The 22462-nt window shown below is 32.8% G+C and overlaps 6 pseudogenes; all 6 read left to right on the top strand.

Annotated features, from left to right (window-relative positions):
* Nucleotides 1-14477: 14477 nt before the first annotated feature.
* LOC107636794 (putative purine permease 4 pseudogene) lies at nt 14478-15294 on the top strand (annotated as a pseudogene).
* Nucleotides 15295-15716: 422 nt separating this feature from the next.
* LOC107636795 (putative purine permease 4 pseudogene) lies at nt 15717-16663 on the top strand (annotated as a pseudogene).
* A 515-nt stretch (nt 16664-17178) lies between these two features.
* On the top strand, nt 17179-17928 carry LOC148569088 (putative purine permease 4 pseudogene; annotated as a pseudogene).
* LOC107636796 (putative purine permease 4 pseudogene) lies at nt 17928-19301 on the top strand (annotated as a pseudogene).
* A 515-nt stretch (nt 19302-19816) lies between these two features.
* LOC148569087 (putative purine permease 4 pseudogene) lies at nt 19817-20566 on the top strand (annotated as a pseudogene).
* A 552-nt stretch (nt 20567-21118) lies between these two features.
* LOC148569086 (putative purine permease 4 pseudogene) lies at nt 21119-21937 on the top strand (annotated as a pseudogene).
* Nucleotides 21938-22462: the final 525 nt, after the last annotated feature.

Raw genomic sequence — 22462 nt, 5'->3', positions numbered from 1 at the left:
GAGTCATAGTGTTAAGGCTGAAAGGGCTCCTCGAGGATATAGTGTCCCCAACCCAAAGTGCTTTTGTGGGAGGAAGGCTCATACAAGATAATATAGTAATTGTCCAAGAAGTTTATCATAGCCTAAACAAGAAAGGAAGAGAGGGATCACAGAATATAGCAATCAAGTTAGATATGAACAAGGCATATGATAGGTTAGAATGGGATTTCCTTGAAAATGTGCTCATGAGACTCAGGTTCACCGAAAAATGGGTTGAATTGGTGATGAAATGTGTCCGAAGTGCAAGTTATAGGGTGAAGGTCAACGGAGAGTTATCTAAGAGGATCAAGCCTCAGGGGGGTCTTCGACAAAGGGATCCATTATCCCCCTACCTTTTCAGTTTAGCAGCTGAGGTATTCACGATTCTAATGTAGGAGGCTCAAGCGAAAGGCTATATATCAGGCCTAAAGATAGCCCCAACAGCCCCGGTTCTTACTCATTTGTTGTTCGCAAACGATTGCATTATATTCGCGAAAGCAAAGGAGGAGGAGATATTTCAGATTATCACCGTGCTAAATGAATACACAGAGGCATCCAGACAAAGGATCAACTTGAACAAGTCAGGCATCACTTTTGGAAGCCAGGTCTCGATACAAACGAGAGTAGACATTGAAGAGATTTTAGGAATGACAACATGGGACACACCAGAAAAATACCTGGGGTTACCAGCCATATGGGGAAGATCTCATAACAAAGCTCTAGTATGGATTGAAGAAAAAATCATGAATAAACTAGAGGGATGGAAAGAAAGGTTGCTGAATCAAGCAGGCAAAGAAACACTGATAAAGTCTGTAATTCAAGCAATGCCATCATACGCCATGAATGTCATAAAGTTTCCCAAAAGCTTTTGCAGGAGAATTTGTACGAAGGTTGCAAGATTTTGGTGGGTAGCAGCGGGAAAAGAACGGGGCATCCATTGGAAAAAGTGGGACAGCATTACCGATAGCAAAAGCGAGGGGGGTTGGGGTTCAAAGACCTCAATAAACAAAATACGGCCTACCTTGCTAAACAAGCATGGAGAGCATTGAAGAATCCAGATGCAATCTGGGTACAAGTTTTGAAATCGATATATTTTCCGGATGGCAACTTTTGGACAGCGACACGTAAAAAGGGTGCATGATGGGTCTGGAGAAGCATCTTGCATGGAAGAGAGTTATTAAAGGAAAGAGCAAAGTGGAGCATTGGAGATGGTTCCAAAGTAAACATATGGAAAGACAATTGGATCACCGGGAGGAACAAGCCTCTTAATGCAAACAGCACAGATGAATCGAAAGTAAAGGATCTCATTGTGAATGGGGAAGGGTGGAATAAAAGAATGATCGAGTGCATGTTTTCCCAGAAAATTTGCAAAGAGATTCTCAGCACCCCTGTTAGTGTAATGAACAAAGAGGGCCACTTGTATTGGCCATTGAAGGAGGATGGAAATTATTCAATAAGAACATGATATTATGCTGCAAAAAGAGTTGGGCAGAACATGAAATATAAAAATTCATCAACGAGTGAAGATAAAAGGCAGATATGGAAGGAGGTATGGAGAATGGAAGTCCCACAGAAGATCAGAATGTTCTTATGGAAAGCATGTCATGATATACTACCAGTAGGTTCTAACTTACATAAAAGAAAGATGGCACCTGATCCAGTTTGTCAAATATGCCTAAAAAATTTAGAGACAGTAGAACATGCATTACTGCTATGCGATTGGGCTAGGGCAACATGGTTCGGAGCGGAATGTCAATGGACTCCAACAGTTAAGACAGTCAGTTCAATTGGAAACTGGATAGTGGAATGCATAAGAAAGGTGAGAGCAGGAGGTGGAGAGGACCAGGAGAAGAGAATTAGCAAGTTAGGATTTCTCATGTGGGAGATACGGAAAACAAGGAACAGTAAGTTGTTTCAATAAGAGGAAGTAAACCCTAGTTAGACAATTAGCAGGGCAAAAGCACTAGAGGCAACATACTGGAAACTAGCAGAAAAATAGCAGTCACAGAAAACAGAAGCCAATAGGAGCAAAACTAACCTGGTGAAATAGAGACTCCCCCTAAGAGCTGGTTGAAAGCAAATGTTGATGCAACCTTCAGAAAGGATACTGGAACAGGTGCGATAGCTGCGGTTATCAGAGACAGTAAAGGAAGGATTATTTTAGGTTTCTCAGGAAAGATTCAAGCTAAATCAAGTACTATGGCAGAAGCCCATGCAATAAGGCAAGCATTAATTATAGTGAACAATCTAAAAATGGGCAGAACTCTAATAGAATCTGACAACTTAAAGCTCGTTCAAGCAATCAAATCCAAGACAACATTGGCAGAGGCAATGGCCATAATCCAAGATATTCAAATTTTAATGAAGAGTGTACCTGAAAAGGGAATGACCTGGACTCCCAGAAATGGAAATTGTCTAGCCCATGTAGTGGCAAAAGCAGCAGAAGCAGAAACATTACGAGCGAGTTGGAGCACTAAACCACCTACAGACATACAGAACATTATCAGAAGTGAATTTCAAATGTGAAGCAAGAACTATAAAGAATTATAGTAAATATCAAATTAGGCAAAAAGAAGATGCTCGAACCAAGTAAGGAGACAGGAAAGTCTGGATACAATCCAAATCGTTAATGATCTGAGACAGAGGATCTGCATGCAACCCAAGGCGACAGTGGTACACGGATGGTGCTGCGGGATTAAGAAGCCGAGCAGGGCCAGGGCGGTCTCAGCGGTGGGGAACTATGGAGGCACCAGAATTCAACTGCTGGGCGAAACCTCGACAAGAACAGGCTCTGGCGGCGTTGCTCTACAACCCAAGGCAACGGTGGTACTCGGATGGTGCTGCGGGATCAAGAAGCAGAGCAGGGCCAAGGCGGTCTCAGCAGTGGCGAACTATGGAGGAAGCGGAATCCAACTGCCGGGCGAAACCCCGACAAGAACAGGCTCTGGCGGCGTTGCTCCGGTTGCGTCCCTATCAGGCAGGGGTTCATTTATTGCTCTGATTTGGTGGGTCGGACTCCAGCGGCAGGGGGTGGACGGCGATGAAAGCCTTTGACGATGATGTCCTGGCTGCTGCCACGGATGCAAGACGGTGTGTAGGCGGCTCAGACGCGAACACTCTTCGGGGATATCACTCCGGCAGCGTCGCCAAAGCGCAGGGGTCCCATCAACGATCTGTTTGCTGAAGAGAGGAAGCTGCTGCGTAGCCTGGCAAATTCAACATCTCTCCCGCGGTAAGGGTGGAAAAACACGGAGAGTTTGCAGGTCGGGTTGAGGCATGATCCCTGTTCTGGACTTGGGGTGGTCTGTTGGCCCAGGTCCCTGTCCAAAAAAAAAAAAAATTCAGCACTGTTTTTTTAAATTATTTTTATTTTTCTATGAGATTTAAAAAAAAATTTCAAAAATTTTTTTTTTTTAAAACTCATCCAATCAAACTCAGTCTCTTTCTATTTTGATATTGGTTAATGAAAAACAATATTCCTATTCTAAAATAACAAAAAGTTTATTTCAGTTTATTGAGGAAAATATTGTATTTCATAAAATAAGGATCACAATTCATGGAAAAACAATAACTTTAGAACAATGCACAATAAAAGTATACAGAATACACCGAGCATACAAAAAAAAAACAGGTCCATTTAGTTATATTCATAACAAAGAAAAAAAAGACCCATATATTTTGGTCTTAAAAGTGACAAAGACCAACATATTTGTAATGATAAACCAAATTCGTTTCTAGGCCTATATATCTCGAAAAGGTACTCCAAGGCCCAAATAGTTGATACAAAAACATCAAAACACATTGCTATGACCTTGAAAAATGAAATGAAATGAATGAGCTTAATTATTTTTTGTTTTCACTTTTTATTTTAAATTTTTTCAGAAAACAAAAAAAAAGAACACTGGAAAATAAAATAAAATAACAAACCAAAAGAATCCTAATAATTTCTCACCGTGTTGGTTACTTGGATTCTGCGCCATTGACTTGCAGAACAAAAATACAGCAAATCCCAAATAAAGAAAACTTCAAATTCAAACACACTCTTGAACTCATTAAGTAACATGTGACTAGTGAGGTTTGTATTTATGTAACAAGCATATATAGATACAAAGGAATGAAGCTTAAAGGGGTGGAAACATGAAAGATGAAACAATAAATTAAATGGACAACGTAGCATTTCATTTGTCTTATACTATGCTTGCCTTTCAAGGCAATTAGCAATAACAATGTGGTCAATTTATTAGACCATCTTGGCTACTCAAAGTCAAATGAAAAATTAAAAAAAAAAAATAACAAATAAATTTCTACAAATTTATATTTTAAATAAATTAATCTTCAAAAAAATAATAATAAATTTTTTTTAAAATAACAAAAATGGATAAGCTAGTTTAAATTAAGATCTTTTATCATAATTATAAAGGCTAAATTAAAGGTAATATTGTCCATATTTATTATTTTAGATGATTTTATTGATATTTTTTTAAAAAAACTAATCTGTTCGAAGTATAAATTTTCAGGAATTTATTTGTTACTTTATTCAAAACAAAACAAAAAAAATCATCAAACCAAAACCCTTAAAACCAAGACCAAAAGAGATATTTTTTTTATAGTATTCTTCAATTTCTGTGATTTGACAAGTCAAATATTAATTCATTGCAAATTTAAATTTTATTTAAGGGTTTGTTATTGATTAATTAATTAATGTATATACAAGGCATGATTCAAACTTTTGATATTTATTTAAGCAAATTAGTGAGCTAACCACTAAATCTACTCAAATTAGTTACATAATTTTTCTTTAGAACAATGCAAAACTCTTTAGAGCATCTCCAATGCTTAATTTTAGTTTCATTTCATTTTGAATCCTACAAAGTGTCATATAAATATTTGTGAGATCATATATAATAAAAATTGATTTGATATTCAATATAAAATTTGTCACTCCAATGCTTGGTTTTATTTTAATTTATTAACAATATTATAATATTTATTTAATAAATTTAATGGATATACAAGTGAATGTATTATGTTAGTCTTTCTTTAAAATGATATAGTATCTCGTTAATGATACAAGTATCATTTTAAAGATTATATCTAAAAATCAAAAGTAATACTCAAAATGTTAGTTTGGATGGATTTTTTTGAGTTAAAAAATATTCTTTTAAAAAAATAAAATACTTTTATTCAATTTAAAATCTATTTAAATACGTTTTAAAAAAAATATCTTTATTAAAAAAAGTAAATTATTTTTTTTTAAATCTAACAATACCCTACTTTAAAAAAATAAATAAAAACAAAAGACATTTTTAATATGTAAAAATTCTTTTTAAAAAGTTTATCTAAATATAAAATAATTTTTATCTGTTAAACAATATTTTTTAAAAATAAAAAATTAAATATTTTTTTAAAAATCAATCCAAACTAATTCAAAAAAATACTTTATTAAAATTGCTCTTATTTTACTTGTATATTATATTTGCCTCCGCTGCGTAAATTTTCTAGACGTAGGGTTTAAGTTTAATCATAAAAAAGTGTGACAAGCGAAAAAAATTTTGGAGCGATATAGAAGAATCTTGGTTGGTATCTGAATTTGAAGCATGAAGCTTGAAGACAATAATTACAAAACAGAACTTGACATAACTAAAAGAAGTTGGCTGACTCTAGTGATTGAGACATCATATATGACCTCAAAGCAATTTTAAGCGAACACTTTTTTTATTCTAAGTTTGTTAATCTATTTTTGACGTTTAAACCTAAATTAGCCGGACACATAAAAAATTACTCATATTTTATTAGAGTAAGGTTTTATTTGAAGAAAACAATTATGATGTGGTTAATTAACTTGGGAATGTTAAATCTTTTTTTCCTTGAGAAATGTTAAATGTTTGTATCTCGACCAATATAATATATAATTCAAATTTTAACTATTCGATTAATTAGTTTTGAATATTTTAATTAATACATCTTAATTACTTTATATTTACTTTTGATATTTTTAGCTAACAATATCAAGTTCTACGATAACTACAATTGATAACATTTAAATTTTTTATTCATTTTTTTCCACCGTTTTAATTTTTGTTTTTCTTATTTAAATCTCAGCAACATGTTTCATCCTCTTCCTTCTATTTCACCCTCAATTTTATTTTCTTCATCACTATTCAATATTCACCCACTAATGCTTAATTAATGCTTAATTATATATATATCAGCAATTTTTTTTCAACCCCACTACATTTCTTTTATAATAAATATCATTTTGACATTAATATTTTTTAATATTCAAGCAGACGTTCTTTTTATTTTGTTAAATTAAAAAATAATTTACATAGACAATTAATTAGTATTGATTTTAGTATGAGGTTAGAGATATTATTTTTGAATTTTAAATGGATGAAAGAAATATACAAAAAATATTAAATTTAAATATGTATCTCTATAATCATTTTATCCTATTAATTATTAATTAAAAATGGCTTATTAGTATAACTAGCTGATGTATTATTTTTTTTACGGTGAGTTATAAAAGATTTAACCTAACACGTATGCCTAGTAAAAAGTCTTATTAACATTTAAAAATAGATTTTAAAAATATTACAAAAAAAATCTATTAAAATTTATTAAAAAATTCAATCTACTTAATATTCTCAAATTTAAAATATATATTTAATATACAATATAATTATTTTTTTTAGTTTTTTATGATATCTTCAATTCAATTAGTGGTAGGCCAATGATTTTTTTTTGGTGACTGGTAGGCCAATGATTTAAAATCTGTTTAAAATTTATTTTTAATTAATAAATTATTACGTATATAAAATATAACAGGTGCAAAATTACATACAGAGAAAAGGGGGTAATAGTCCCCTAATTTTAATTTTTTATATATAAATTATATATAAATTTTAGTTTAGTCTTTTTTAAAATTTTATTTTAGTCTAATTTTATTGTATAAATATTTTTAATCCCCTTTAATATTTCATCTAACTCTACCCCTAAGATATAATTTAAACTTTTAATATTTACTTAATTAAGCAAATGAGTAAAATGAATATTCCACAAATTTAACTTATTAAATATACACATTAACTAAACACGTATAGTAAATAGTAATTTACTATGAAAAAGTTTTGGGGCAGCAATTTTATTGAATTTTGGCCAGCATGTAACCAGCAGAGAAATGTGAGCCATTGAATGAAATCTCACACCAATTTCACACCATTAAATCATCATCTATTATATCTATTATATATCTCTAATTTTAAGGCCAAAATGTGCCACATATCATTCTCTCATTGTAATTGAAATCAAATCTTTCCCTCCAAAATTAAAGAACTCTCCCCTCTTCTCTCTTCCTTTCTCTATCTCTTTCCCTCCAAAATTAAAGAACTCTATCTCTCTTATATATCATTATCAATCACTAATTACGAATTTGACAATCAAAATATACAACATAATATTCTCTAATTGTATTTAAATTAAATTAAAATTAAAATTAAAATATAGCTATATTATATATTATATTTATATATTACTAACTAATTTAATAACTAAAATATGTCACATGACACTCTCTTATTAAAATTTAGATAAAATATTTTCCTCTAAAATTAGTAAACATTCTTCTTATATTTTCTTATCTACCTCTCTCTTTTTTTCTATTTTTCTTTATCCTTCCCACTCTATATATAATTTATAATTCATATTTTATATTAGTAATTTGACAAATCAAAATGTGTCACCAGATATTTTCATTATAATTAAAATAAAAATTTTTCTTAGCTTCCAAAATTAACAAACTCCCTCTCTCATTCTTCTTCTTTATCTTTCTCTCTCCTTTCTCTCATTCTTTATTTTTCTCTACCTTTAAGTTCTACGAAAAATAGAATTAACAACATAATATAATTTAAATTAAAAATATTATTATATATATATATTTTTTATTTAATTTTAAATTTTTGCTGCTTATCTTTTTAATATATATTTTTACTTTTTTTTAAGATTTATTACATATAATTTTAAAAAAATACTAATGTTGTGATTAAAAGTTAAAATTAAGATTCAATTATTTAAAAAAAATAAGTTAATTTTATAACTATCAATATAAATTTTTTTTATGTTAGTATCTAATTATATTTTTATATATATAGAAAAAATATTATTTTTAAATAGCAAGCATAAAAATTAATTATTTCTATTTGTACAACAAACTTAATATCTAATCAAATATAAAAATATACACATTAAATTCTTTTAAATTTTAGATAACGAATGTTAAAATTAAGTAAAAAATTAAATTCTTTCATTTGAAAATAATAACTAAAACACTTATTATTTAATTTTGTTTAAGACTTTGGTCTTCTTAGTCGACAGGGACTTTTGCCTCTTACGACCATTTTATAAAAGTAGTTTAATGTTATAAATTTTTTGTATCATAATTTATAATACCAGGATCGACGTAATTTTAAAAAATTTATATTCCCGTAATAGTATTACAGGTAAAAATACTAGTTGATGGCTATTTGATGGCTACCAATCACAAAAATTACTGGCCCTAACATTGCTCAATTACTATTTAGACGTCAATGAGGAATTGATGAAACGAAGTTAGAAAAAAAGAGGATGGGTTTGATTTGGTACCCTCATTGCACCAACCAACGTGGTGTCATTATCATTTGCTATTTTGCTTCCTTTTATTTTCATTCTTTCAAACCTATGCTTGCTTGGACAATAAATTCTTCTTATGAAGCATCAATGATCTGCAATCTCATAAATTTAGAATTTTGATTTGTTGCACGAATTAGCAAGCAGGGCCATCTTGAGTTAGACTAAAAGATTATGATAAAAATGGAGTGATTTTAAAATACAGAAATCGAAAAGAACTTGAGCGAGCATTATAAATCAGAGGACTTTGAAATTCTCTCAACCCCAACAATGCAATTAAGAGTATAAACTTAACAGAAAAATTCAGTTAGAAGAGAAAATCAAAACGGCAAAAAAAAAAAAAAAAGAGTGAAGGATACATAATGGAGTCAAGGCGAGCAATTAAAGATTAAAAAAGAGAGTTAAAGTAAAAGTATGTTTGTTTAGACTTTAGATACATTGCATTACGCCCTTTAATGATTTCTACCGAAAAAGGAAAACCGTATCGTATCCTTGGTTGTGTTGGTCACCACCTTCAAAGGTGCAAAAGAACTTGCTAAAAAACTATGCACGTTTATGAAATTGACAAAAGTAAAATCATGGTGATGTAATTATTATTCGTGTAACATCACAACGGGAAGCAAGGCAGTCTTTAGCTACCCCGGTTACCGAAACTAGATAAAAAAGGGAGAGCTACTAGCGAACCTGCAATTATGATTATTATAGTATTACATTTATATAGCACAATAACTTTCTCGGTTCTTCCTAGAAATATCTTCAATCTTTGCTAGGAAGATTTATAAAAAATTTTTTCGATTCTAGGTGGTTGCATTTCTCTTCTCCAATTCTTCTTATTTATATTCTTGTTTTGCTTTGTCACAAAAAATGAATCACGGTCTACTATTACTACTACTACTGCTACTGCTACTACTACTTATACTACTTATAATAATAATAATAATAATAATAATTATAATAATAATAATAATAATTCCATTCAGGCAGCTATTGTCTATTGTAAAAGTTTATTTGGCCAAACATCTGATTTTTCATTCTGATGTTTTATTTTGGAGTGAATTGTGTAAAATTTTAATTTATTCAGAATAATTTAAATTAAAAGAAAAAAGAGTTTTTTTTTGGGACAATAATTCTTTGTTAAACTAAAAGATGATGATAAAAATTGAGTGATTTTAGAATACAGAAATTGGAAAGAACTTGAGCGAACATTGTAAATCAGAGGACTTTGAAATTCCCTCAACCCCAAACAATGCAATTAAGAGTATAAACTTGACAGAAAAATTCAGTTAGAAGAGAGAATCAAAACAAAACAAAAAAAAGAGAGTGAAGGATACAGAATAGAGTCAAGGCATGCAATTAAAGCTTAAAAAAGAGAGTTAAAGTGAAAGTAATGTTTGTTTAGACTTTTGATACATTGCATTACGCCCTTTAATGATTCCTACCGAAAAAGAAAAACCGTGTCGTATTCTTGGTTGTGTTGGTCACCACCTTTAAAGGTGCAAAAGAACTTGCTAAAAAATTACGCACGTTTATGAAATTGACAAAAGTAAAATCATGGTGATGTAGTTGTTATTTGTGTAACATCACAACGGAAAGCAAGGCAGCCTTTAGCTACCCTGGTTACCGAAACTAGAGAACAAGGGAGAGCTACTAGCAAACCTGCAATTATGATAATTATAGTATTACATTTACATAGCACAATAACTTTCTCGGTTCTTCCTAGAAATATCTTCAATCTTTGCTAGGAAGATTTATAGAAACTTTTTTCGATTCTAGGTGGTTGCATTTCTCTTCTCCAATTCTTCTTATTTATATTCTTGTTTTGCTTTGTCACAAAAAATAACCACTATCTACTGCTACTGCTACTGCTACTGCTACTGCTACTGCTACTGCTAATAATAATAATAATAATAATAATAATAATAATAATAATAATAATAATAATAATAATAATTCCATTCAGGTAGCTATTGTCTATTGTAAAAGTTCATTTGGCCAAACATCTGCTTTTTTCATTCTGATGTTTTATTTTGGAGTGAATTGTGTAAAATTTTAATTTATTCAGAATAATTTAAATTAAAAGAAAAAAAAAGAGTTTTTTTTGGGACAATAATTCTTTGTTAGACTAAAAGATTATGATAAAAATTGAGTGATTTTAGAATACAGAAATTGGAAAGAACTTGAGCGAGCATTGTAAATCAGAGGACTTTGAAATCTCCTCAACCCCAAACAATGCAATTAAGAGTATAAACTTGAAAGAAAAATTCAGTTAGAAGAAAGAATCAAAACGGAAAAAAAAAGGAGAGTGAAGGATACAGAATGGAGTCAAGGCGTGCAATTAAAGCTTAAAAAAGAGAGTTAAAGTGAAAGTAATGTTTGTTTAGACTTTAGATACATTGCATTACGCCCTTTAATAATTCCTACCGAAAAAGGAAAACCGTGTCGTATCCTTGGTTGTTTTGGTCACCACCTTCAAAGGTGCCAAAGAACTTGCTAAAAAACTACGCACGTTTATGAAATTGACAAAAGTAAAATAATGGTGATGTAATTATTATTCGTGTAACATCACAACGGGAACCAAGACAGCCTTTAGCTACCCCGGTTACCGAAACTAGAGAACAAGGGAGAGCTACTAGCAAATCTGTAATTATGATAATTATAGTATTACATATAGGACCGTCAAAATGGGCTAAACCCATCGGGTCGGCCCGTTTACCCATTTAAATGGGCAGGCTTTGCCTCTAAAATTAAGCCCGTTTAAATTTCGGACTAAACAGGTTGAGCCCGATTAACCCGAAAAAAATGACGGGTTAAACGGGCTAGCCCGTGGGCTAAACGGGTAGCCTGTTTAATTTTTTTTTACATTTTTTAAAAAAAAGTAGCACTTTCAGCTAATATTTCTCTCGATCCGACCCGAAAATCCGACCCATCAGCTAAAAAAATATTATTTTTTAATGGTTTTTGACCTAAAAGTGGTATTTTTTGTCAAAAATATTTTTCAAAAAATAAAATAAAATGATAAACGGACTGGTCCGTTTAATCCATCGGACTGACCATAAATGGTCCGGGCTAGAAAATTCTAGCCCGCGAATAAAGCGGACTTAAACGGGCCAGCCCGTTTAACCCACGGGCTTAACGGACCGGGCCTAAATGAGCCGGGCTAGCCCGTTTGACAGCCCTAATTACATAGCACAATAACTTTCTCGGTTCTTCCTAGAAATATCTTCAATCTTTGCTAGGAAGATTTATAGAAACTTTTTTCGATTCTAAGTGGTTACATTTCTCTTCTTCAATTCTTCTTATTTATATTCTTGTTTTGCTTTGCCACAAAAAATGAACCACTGTCTACTATTACTACTGCTACTACTGCTACTGCTACTACTAATGCTACTACTACTGCTGCTTATAATAATAATAATAATAATAATAATAATAATAATAATAATAATAATAATAATAATAATAATAATAATTCCATTCAGACAGCTATTGTCTATTGTAAAAGTTCATTTGGCCAAACATCTGATTTTTCATTCTGATATTTTATTTTGGAGTGAATTGTGTAAAATTTTAATTTATTCAGAATAATTTAAATTAAACGAAAAAAAAGAGTTTTTTTTTTTTGTGACAATAATTCTTTGTTAGACTAAAAGATTATGATAAAAATTGAGTGATTTTAGAATACAGAAATTGGAAAGAACTTGAGTGAGCATTGTAAATCAGAGGACTTTGAAATCCCCTCAACCCCAAACAATGCAATTAAGAGTATAAACTTGAAAGAAAAATTCAGTTAGAAGAGAGAATCAAAACGAAAAAAAAAAGGAGAGTGAAGGATACAGAATGGAGTCAAGGCGTGCAATTAAAGCTTTAAAAAGAGAGTTAAAGTGAAAGTAATGTTTGTTTAGACTTTAGATACATTGCATTACGCCCTTTAATGATTCCTACCGAAAAAAGGAAAACCGTGTCGTATCCTTGGTTGTGTTGGTCACCACCTTCAAAGGTGCAAAAGAACTTGCTAAAAAACTACGCACGTTTATGAAATTGACAAAAGTAAAATCATGGTGATGTAATTATTATTCGTGTAACATTACAACGGGAACCAAGGCAGCCTTTAGCTACCCCAGTTACCGAAATTAGAGAACAAGAGAGAGCTACTAGCAAACCTGCAATTATGATAGTTATAGTATTACATATAGGACCGTCAAAATGGGCTAAACCCATCGGACCAGCCCGTTTACCCGTTTAAATGGGCAGGCTTTGCCTCTAAAATTAAGCCCGTTTAAAATTCGGACTAAACAGGTTGAGCCCGATTAACCCGAAAAAAATGACGGGTTAAACGGGCTAGCCCGTGGGCTAAACGGGTAACCCGTTTAATTTTTTTTAAAAAAGTAGCACTTTTAGCAAATATTTCTCCCGATCCGACCCGAAAATCCGACCCATCAGCTAAAAAATATTATTTTTAATGGTTTTTGACCTAAAAGTGGTATTTTTTGTCAAAAATATTTTTCAAAAAATAAAATAAAATGATAAACGGGCTGGTCCGTTTAACCCATCGGACTGACCATAAATGGTCCGGGCTAGAAAATTCTAGCCCGCGAATAAAGTGGGCTTAAACGGGTCAGCCCCTTTTAACCCACGGGCTTAACGGGCCGGGCCTAAATGGGCCGGACTAGCCCGTTTGATAGCCCTAATTACATAGCACAATAACTTTCTCGGTTCTTCCTAGAAATATCTTCAATCTTTGCTAGGAAGATTTATAGAAACTTTTTTCGATTCTAGGTGGTTACATTTCTCTTCTTCAATTCTTCTTATTTATATTCTTGTTTTGCTTTGTCACAAAAAATGAACCACTGTCTACTATTACTACTGCTACTACTGCTACTGCTACTACTATTGCTACTGCTATTGCTACTTATAATAATAATAATAATAATAATAATAATTCCATTCAGGCAGCTATTGCCTATTGTAAAAGTTCATTTGGCCAAACATCTAATTTTACATTCTAATATTTTATTTTGGAGTGAATTGTGTAAAATTTTAATTTATTCAAAATAATTTAAATTAAATGAAAAAAAAAGAGTTTTTTTGTGACAATAATTCTTTGTTAGACTAAAAGATTATGATAAAAATTGAGTGATTTTAGAATACAGAAATTTTTGAATGAGATGCGTTAATTTTAATTTTTGAATGAAATTTTTTTGTTATATTACGGAGTTAGAGAAAAAAATGATTAAAAATTGTGTAGGAGGCTTATGGTTGATTTTAAAATTTTGCATGATTTGGTTAATTCAAAAATCAAATATGGTTTTTAGTTAACCAAAAATTTAGGCATGCTCTCAAAATGTTGGTAAGACCGATAAACTGGTTAATATATCATAAAATTGGTGGAACCCACTTTTATGTCAAGTATGCCTAAATGTGAGTTGTCAAACTTGTGCTTATACAAGAATTTCTCAATGGAAACACATCCTATTCAAATATGACTTTGAGTAAATTAACTATGGGACGTGTTCAGTGAGGTGTTGACATCCAACCACTTAATTCTCTGTCTCTTTAGACATAACTTCTTCTACATGCACATTAGTTTTTCACTTAATTCTATGTCTCTTTAGACATAACTTCTTCTACATACACATCAGTTTTTTGTTTCTGTTTATCAAATTTCTCTTCTCTTTCATGGGGAATACTACGTCACAAGAGCTCCAACGAACAAAAACGACAAAATCAAAATTGAAGAAGAAGACAAAAACTACGAAATCAACAATGAAGAAGAAGAAGAAACAGAATCATCAGAAATGGGCAACAAGGAAAGACAAGAAGAACTGCATGCAACAGAAAAAAAATTTACCAAAAACAAGATGTACATGCTGGTTCTGAGTTACTTTCTTCTTGTTGTGGGTTCGGTTTCTTCAACCATACTTTCAAAATATTATTTCACTCACAAAGGTGCAAGCGAATGGCTTTAAACCTGGCTTCAGTGTTCGGATTTTCCCCTTTTACTTATCCCCATTTTTCTTCCATATTTTATACTTAAATCCACCATCCGAAAACCTTTTACTGATTTCAATAGAAAGATTCTAACTTTATTGATCTTTCTTGGAATCATACTCGAAATCAATAATGTTATTTTTTCATATGCCGCTTCATATCTTCTAGTTTCAACCTCATCACTTCTTCTTTCTTCCCAACTTGGTTTCAATCTTGTTCTCTCTGTCATCATGGGGAAGCAAAAGATAACATTTGGAATCTCACCACCGTGATTCTCATCACGTTGAGCTACATCCTTTTCGAATCGAATTCCAGTAGAGAAAGACCAAAAAGTCTAACGGAAAGAGAGTACTTCATCGGATTCATTTGCACCATTAGCAAAGGTTTGTTGTATGCTTTGTACCTTGCCGTTATGGAGAAGATCAACAAGAAGGTTGATTGCTACGAGATGGTGATAGAGATGCAGCTGGACATGGAGGTGACGCGACAACGCTGGCCACCGTGGTAATGGTGTTCCTAGACGGATTATGGGATTTGAAGAAAGAAGTCAAATTGGTGTTTGACAAAGGAGAAAGGATTTACTGGGTTTTGACCGGGGAAACCACCGGGTCCTTTTCTTGCTAATGTTTCCAATTTTGAATTGTTAGATTTACACAATTCTAGCTTGCGGGAGGGTGTTACCTAAATTATTTTTTTTATCAATAATAGACTTATGAGTGTAATTATTTTTTAGTGAGAGTACATAAAGAGTACATAGTATAAAAGGTGTAATAACTCAACAAATATTTTTACACAATTCTAGCTTGCGGGAGGGTGTTAACTAAATTATTTTTTTATCAATAATAGACTTATCAGTGTAATTATTTTTTAGTGAGAGTATATAAAGAGTACATCGTATAAAAGGTGTAATAACTCAACAAATATTTTTACACAATTCTAGCTTGCGGGGGGTGTTACCTAAATTACTTCTCTGTCTCTTTAGACATAACATCTTCTACATACACATCAGTTATTTGTTTCTGTTTATCAAATCTCTCTTCTCTTTCATGGAGAATATTACGTCACAAGAGCCAGTGGTTCCAACGAACAAAAATGACGAAATCAACATTGAAGAAGAAGACAAAAACTACGAAATCAACATTGAAGAAGAAGAAAAAGCAGAATCATCGAAAATGGGCAACAAAGAAAGACAAGAAGAACTGCATGCAACAGATAAAAAAATTACCAGAAACAAGAGGTATATGCTGGTTCTGAGTTACTTTCTTCTTGTTGTAGGTTTGGTCTCTTCAACCATACTTTCAAAATATTATTTCACCCACAAAGGTGCAAGCGAATGGCTTTCAATCTGGCTTCAGTGTTCGGGTTTTTCCTTTTTACTTATCCCCATTTTTCTTCCATATTCTATACTCAAATCCACCATCCAAAAACCTTTTACTGATTTCAATAGAAAGATTCTAACTTTATTGATCTTGCTTGGAATCATACTCGAAATCAATAATGTTATTTTTTCATATGCCGCTTCATATCTTCCAGTTTCAACCTCATCACTTCTTCTTTCTTCCCAACTTGGTTTCAATCTTGTTCTCTCTGTCATCATGGGGAAGCAAAAGATAACATTTTGGAATCTCACCACCGTGATTCTCATCACGTTGTGCTACATCCTTCTCACATTGAATTCCAATAGAGAAAGACCAAAAAGTCTAACGGAGAGGGAGTACTTCATCGGATTCTTTTGCACCATTAGCGAAGGTTTGTTGTATGCTTTGTACCTTGCCGTTGTGGAGAAGATCAACAAGAAGATCGATTGCTACGAGATGGTGATGGAGATGCAGCTGGTCATGGAGGTGACGGCGACGGCGCTGACCACCGTGGAATGGTGTTCCTAGACGGATTCTGCGATTTGAAGAAAGAAGCCAAATTTGTGTTTGACAAAAGAGAAAGGATTTACTGGGTTTTTATCGGGAAAACCACCGGGCCAAGTTTGAATTGTTAGAATTACACAATTCTAGCTTGCGGGAGGGTGTTATCAGTGTAATTATTTTTTAGTGAGAGTACATAAAGATTACATAGTATAAAAAGTGTAATAACTCAACAAATATTTTTACACAATTCTTGCTTGCGGGAGGGTGTTAACTAAATTATTTTTTTATCAATAATAGATTTATCAGTGTAATTATTTTTTAGTGAGAGTACATAAAGATTACATAGTATAAAAGGTGTAATAACTCAACAAATATTTTTACACAATTCTAGCTTGCGGGAGGGTGTTACCTAAATTACTTCTCTGTCTCTTTAGACATAACTTCTTCTATATACATATCAGTTTTTGTTTCTGTTTATCAAATCCCTCTTCTCTTTCATGGAGAATACTATGTCACAAGAGCCAACAAAAACGACGAAATCAACATTGAACAAGAAGAATAAGCAGAATTATCAGAATTGGGCAACAAGGAAAGACAAGAAGAATTGCATGTAACAGATCAAAAATTTACCAGAAACAAGAGGTACATGCTGGTTCTGAGTTACTTTCTTCTTCTTGTGGGTTTGGTCTCTTCAACCATACTTTCAAAATATTATTTCATCCACAAAGGTGCAAGCGAATGGCTTTCAACCTGGCTTCAGTGTTTGGGTTTTCCCCTTTTACTTATCCCTATTTTTCTTCCATATTTTATACTCAAATCCACCATCCGAAAACCTTTTACTGATTTCAATAGAAAGATTCTAACTTTATTGATCTTCCTTAGAATCATACTCGAAATCAATAATGTTATTTTTTCATATGCTGCTTCATATCTTCTCATTTCAACCTCATCACTTCTTCTTTCTTCCCAACTTGGTTTCAATCTTGTTCGCTCTGTCATCATGGGGAAGCAAAAGATAACATTTTGGAATCTCACACCACCGTGATTCTCACCACGTTGAGCTACATCCTTCTCGCATTGAATTCCAGTAGAGAAAGACCAAAAAGTCAAACAGAGAGAGTACTTCATCGGATTCATTTGCACCATTAGCGAAGGTTTGTTGTATGCTTTGTACTTTGCCGTTGTGGAGAAGATCAACAAGAAGGTTGATTGCTACGAGATGGTGATAGAGATGCAGCTGGACATGGAGGTGACGGCGACGACGCTGGCCACCGTTGTAATGGTGTTCCTAGACGGATTCTGGTATTTGAAGAAAGAAGCCAAATTGGTGTTTGACAAAGGAGAAAGGATTTATTGGGTTTTGATCGGGGAAACCACCGGGTCCTTTTCTTGCTAATGTTTCTAAGTTTGAATTGTTAGATTTACACAATTCTAGCTTGCAGGAGGGTGTTACCTAAATTATTTTTTTTATCAATAATATACTTATTAGTGTAATTATTTTTTAGTGAGAGTACATAAAAGAATACATAGTATAAAAGATGTAATAACTCAACAAATATTTTTACAAAATTCTAGCTTGCGGGAGGGTGTTAACTAAATTATTATTTTTTATCAAGAATAGACTTATCAGTGTAATTATTTTTTAGTGAGAGTACATAAAGAGTACATAGTGTTAAAGGTGTAATAACTCAACAAATATTTTTACACAATTCTAGCTTCTGGGAGGGTGTTATCTAAATTACTTCTCTGTCTCTTTAGACATAACTTCTTTTACATACACATCAGTTTTTTGTTTCTATTTATCAAATCCCTCTTCATTTTCTTGAAGAATACTACGTCATAAGAGCCAGTGGTTCCAACGAACAAAAACGACGAAATCAACATTGAAGAAGAAGACAAAAACTACGAAATCAACATTGAAAAAAAAGAATAAGCAGAATCATCAGAAATGGGCAACAAGGAAAGACAAGAAGAACTGCTTGCAACAGATCAAAAATTTACCAGAAACAAGAGGTACATGCTGGTTCTGAGTTACTTTCTTCTTGTTGTGGATTCGGTCTCTTCAACCATACTTTCAAAATATTATTTCACCCAGAAAGGTGCAAGCGAATGGCATTCAACCTGACTTCAGTGTTCGGGTTTTTCCCTTTTACTTATCCCCATTTTTATTCCATATTCTATACTCAAATCCACCATCCGAAAACCTTTTACTGATTTCAATAGAAAGATTCTAACTTTATTGATCTTTCTTGGAATCATACTCGAAATCAATAATGTTATTTTTTCATATGCCGCTTCATATCTTCTAGTTTCAACCTCATCACTTCTTCTTTCTTCCCAACTTGGTTTCAATCTTGTTCTCTCTGTCATCATGGGGAAGCAAAAGATAACATTTTGGAATCTCACCACCGTGATTCTCATCACGTTGTGCTACATCCTTCTCACATTGAATTCCAATAGAGAAAGACCAAAAAGTCTAACGGAGAGGGAGTACTTCATCGGATTCTTTTGCACCATTAGCGAAGGTTTGTTGTATGCTTTGTACCTTGCCGTTGTGGAGAAGATCAACAAGAAGATCGATTGCTACGAGATGGTGATGGAGATGCAGCTGCTCATGGAGGTGACGGCGACGGCGCTGGCCACCGTGGAATGGTGTTCCTAGACGGATTCTGCGATTTGAAGAAAGAAGCCAAATTTGTGTTTGACAAAAGAGAAAGGATTTACTGGGTTTTTATCGGGAAAACCACCGGGCCAAGTTTGAATTGTTAGAATTACACAATTCCAGCTTGCGGGAGGGTGTTATCAGTGTAATTATTTCTTAGTGAGAGTACATAAAGATTACATAGTATAAAAAGTGTAATAACTCAACAAATATTTTTACACAATTCTTGCTTGCGGGAGAGTGTTAACTAAATTATTTTTTTATCAATAATAGATTTATCAGTGTAATTATTTTTTAGTGAGAGTACATAAAGATTACATAGTATAAAAGGTGTAATAACTCAACAAATATTTTTACACAATTCTAGCTTGCGGGAGGGTGTTACCTAAATTACTTCTCTGTCTCTTTAGACATAACTTCTTCTATATACATATCAGTTTTTGTTTCTGTTTATCAAATCCCTCTTCTCTTTCATGGAGAATACTATGTCACAAGAGCCAACAAAAACGACGAAATCAACATTGAACAAGAAGAATAAGCAGAATTATCAGAATTGGGCAACAAGGAAAGACAAGAAGAATTGCATGCAACAGATCAAAAATTTACCAGAAACAAGAGGTACATGCTGGTTCTGAGTTACTTTCTTCTTCTTGTGGGTTTGGTCTCTTCAACCATACTTTCAAAATATTATTTCATCCACAAAGGTGCAAGCGAATGGCTTTCAACCTGGCTTCAGTGTTTGGGTTTTCCCCTTTTACTTATCCCTATTTTTCTTCCATATTTTATACTCAAATCCACCATCCGAAAACCTTTTACTGATTTCAATAGAAAGATTCTAACTTTATTGATCTTCCTTAGAATCATACTCGAAATCAATAATGTTATTTTTTCATATGCTGCTTCATATCTTCTCATTTCAACCTCATCACTTCTTCTTTCTTCCCAACTTGGTTTCAATCTTGTTCGCTCTGTCATCATGGGGAAGCAAAAGATAACATTTTGGAATCTCACACCACCGTGATTCTCACCACGTTGAGCTACATCCTTCTCGCATTGAATTCCAGTAGAGAAAGACCAAAAAGTCAAACAGAGAGAGTACTTCATCGGATTCATTTGCACCATTAGCGAAGGTTTGTTGTATGCTTTGTACTTTGCCGTTGTGGAGAAGATCAACAAGAAGGTTGATTGCTACGAGATGGTGATAGAGATGCAGCTGGACATGGAGGTGACGGCGACGACGCTGGCCACCGTTGTAATGGTGTTCCTAGACGGATTCTGGTATTTGAAGAAAGAAGCCAAATTGGTGTTTGACAAAGGAGAAAGGATTTATTGGGTTTTGATCGGGGAAACCACCGGGTCCTTTTCTTGCTAATGTTTCTAAGTTTGAATTGTTAGATTTACACAATTCTAGCTTGCAGGAGGGTGTTACCTAAATTATTTTTTTTATCAATAATATACTTATTAGTGTAATTATTTTTTAGTGAGAGTACATAAAAGAATACATAGTATAAAAGATGTAATAACTCAACAAATATTTTTACAAAATTCTAGCTTGCGGGAGGGTGTTAACTAAATTATTATTTTTTATCAAGAATAGACTTATCAGTGTAATTATTTTTTAGTGAGAGTACATAAAGAGTACATAGTGTTAAAGGTGTAATAACTCAACAAATATTTTTACACAATTCTAGCTTCTGGGAGGGTGTTATCTAAATTACTTCTCTGTCTCTTTAGACATAACTTCTTTTACATACACATCAGTTTTTTGTTTCTGTTTATCAAATCCCTCTTCATTTTCTTGGAGAATACTACGTCATAAGAGCCAGTGGTTCCAACGAACAAAAACGATGAAATCAACATTGAAGAAGAAGACAAAAACTACGAAATCAACATTGAAAAAAAAGAATAAGCAGAATCATCAGAAATGGGCAACAAGGAAAGACAAGAAGAACTGCTTGCAACAGATCAAAAATTTACCAGAAACAAGAGGTACATGCTGGTTCTGAGTTACTTTCTTCTTGTTGTGGATTCGGTCTCTTCAACCATACTTTCAAAATATTATTTCACCCAGAAAGGTGCAAGCGAATGGCTTTCAACCTGACTTCAGTGTTCGGGTTTTTCCCTTTTACTTATCCCCATTTTTAATCCATATTCTATACTCAAATCCACCATCCGAAAACCTTTTACTGATTTCAATAGAAAGATTCTAACTTTATTGATCTTCCTTAGAATCATACTCGAAATCAATAATGTTATTTTTTTATATGCCGCTTCATATCTTCCCATTTCAACCTCATCACTTCTTCTTTCTTCCCAACTTGGTTTCAATCTTGTTCGCTCTGTCATCATGGGGAAGCAAAAGATAACATTTTGGAATCTCACACCACCGTGATTCTCACCACGTTGAGCTACATCCTTCTCGCATTGAATTCCAGTAGACAAAGACCAAAAAGTCAAACAGAGAGAGTACTTCATCGGATTCATTTGCACCATTAGCGAAGGTTTGTTGTATGCTTTGTACTTTGCCGTTGTGGAGAAGATCAACAAGAAGGTTGATTGCTACGAGATGGTGATAGAGATGCAGCTGGACATGGAGGTGACGGCGACGACGCTGGCCACCGTTGTAATGGTGTTCCTAGACGGATTCTGGTATTTGAAGAAAGAAGCCAAATTGGTGTTTGACAAAGGAGAAAGGATTTATTGGGTTTTGATCGGGGAAACCACCGGGTCCTTTTCTTGCTAATGTTTCTAAGTTTGAATTGTTAGATTTACACAATTCTAGCTTGCAGGAGGGTGTTACCTAAATTATTTTTTTTTATCAATAATATACTTATTAGTGTAATTATTTTTTAGTGAGAGTACATAAAAGAATACATAGTATAAAAGATGTAATAACTCAACAAATATTTTTACAAAATTCTAGCTTGCGGGAGGGTGTTAACTAAATTATTATTTTTTATCAAGAATAGACTTATCAGTGTAATTATTTTTTAGTGAGAGTACATAAAGAGTACATAGTGTTAGAGGTGTAATAACTCAACAAATATTTTTACACAATTCTAGCTTCTGGGAGGGTGTTATCTAAATTACTTCTCTGTCTCTTTAGACATAACTTCTTTTACATACACATCAGTTTTTTGTTTCTGTTTATCAAATCCCTCTTCATTTTCTTGGAGAATACTACGTCATAAGAGCCAGTGGTTCCAACGAACAAAAACGACGAAATCAACATTGAAGAAGAAGACAAAAACTACGAAATCAACATTGA

The sequence above is a fragment of the Arachis ipaensis genome, chromosome B4 (assembly GCF_059453495.1).
Source record: "Arachis ipaensis isolate K30076 ecotype BB chromosome B4, ASM5945349v1, whole genome shotgun sequence".
Taxonomy (NCBI): domain Eukaryota; kingdom Viridiplantae; phylum Streptophyta; class Magnoliopsida; order Fabales; family Fabaceae; genus Arachis; species Arachis ipaensis.
This window is presented reverse-complemented; position numbering and strand designations above follow the sequence as displayed.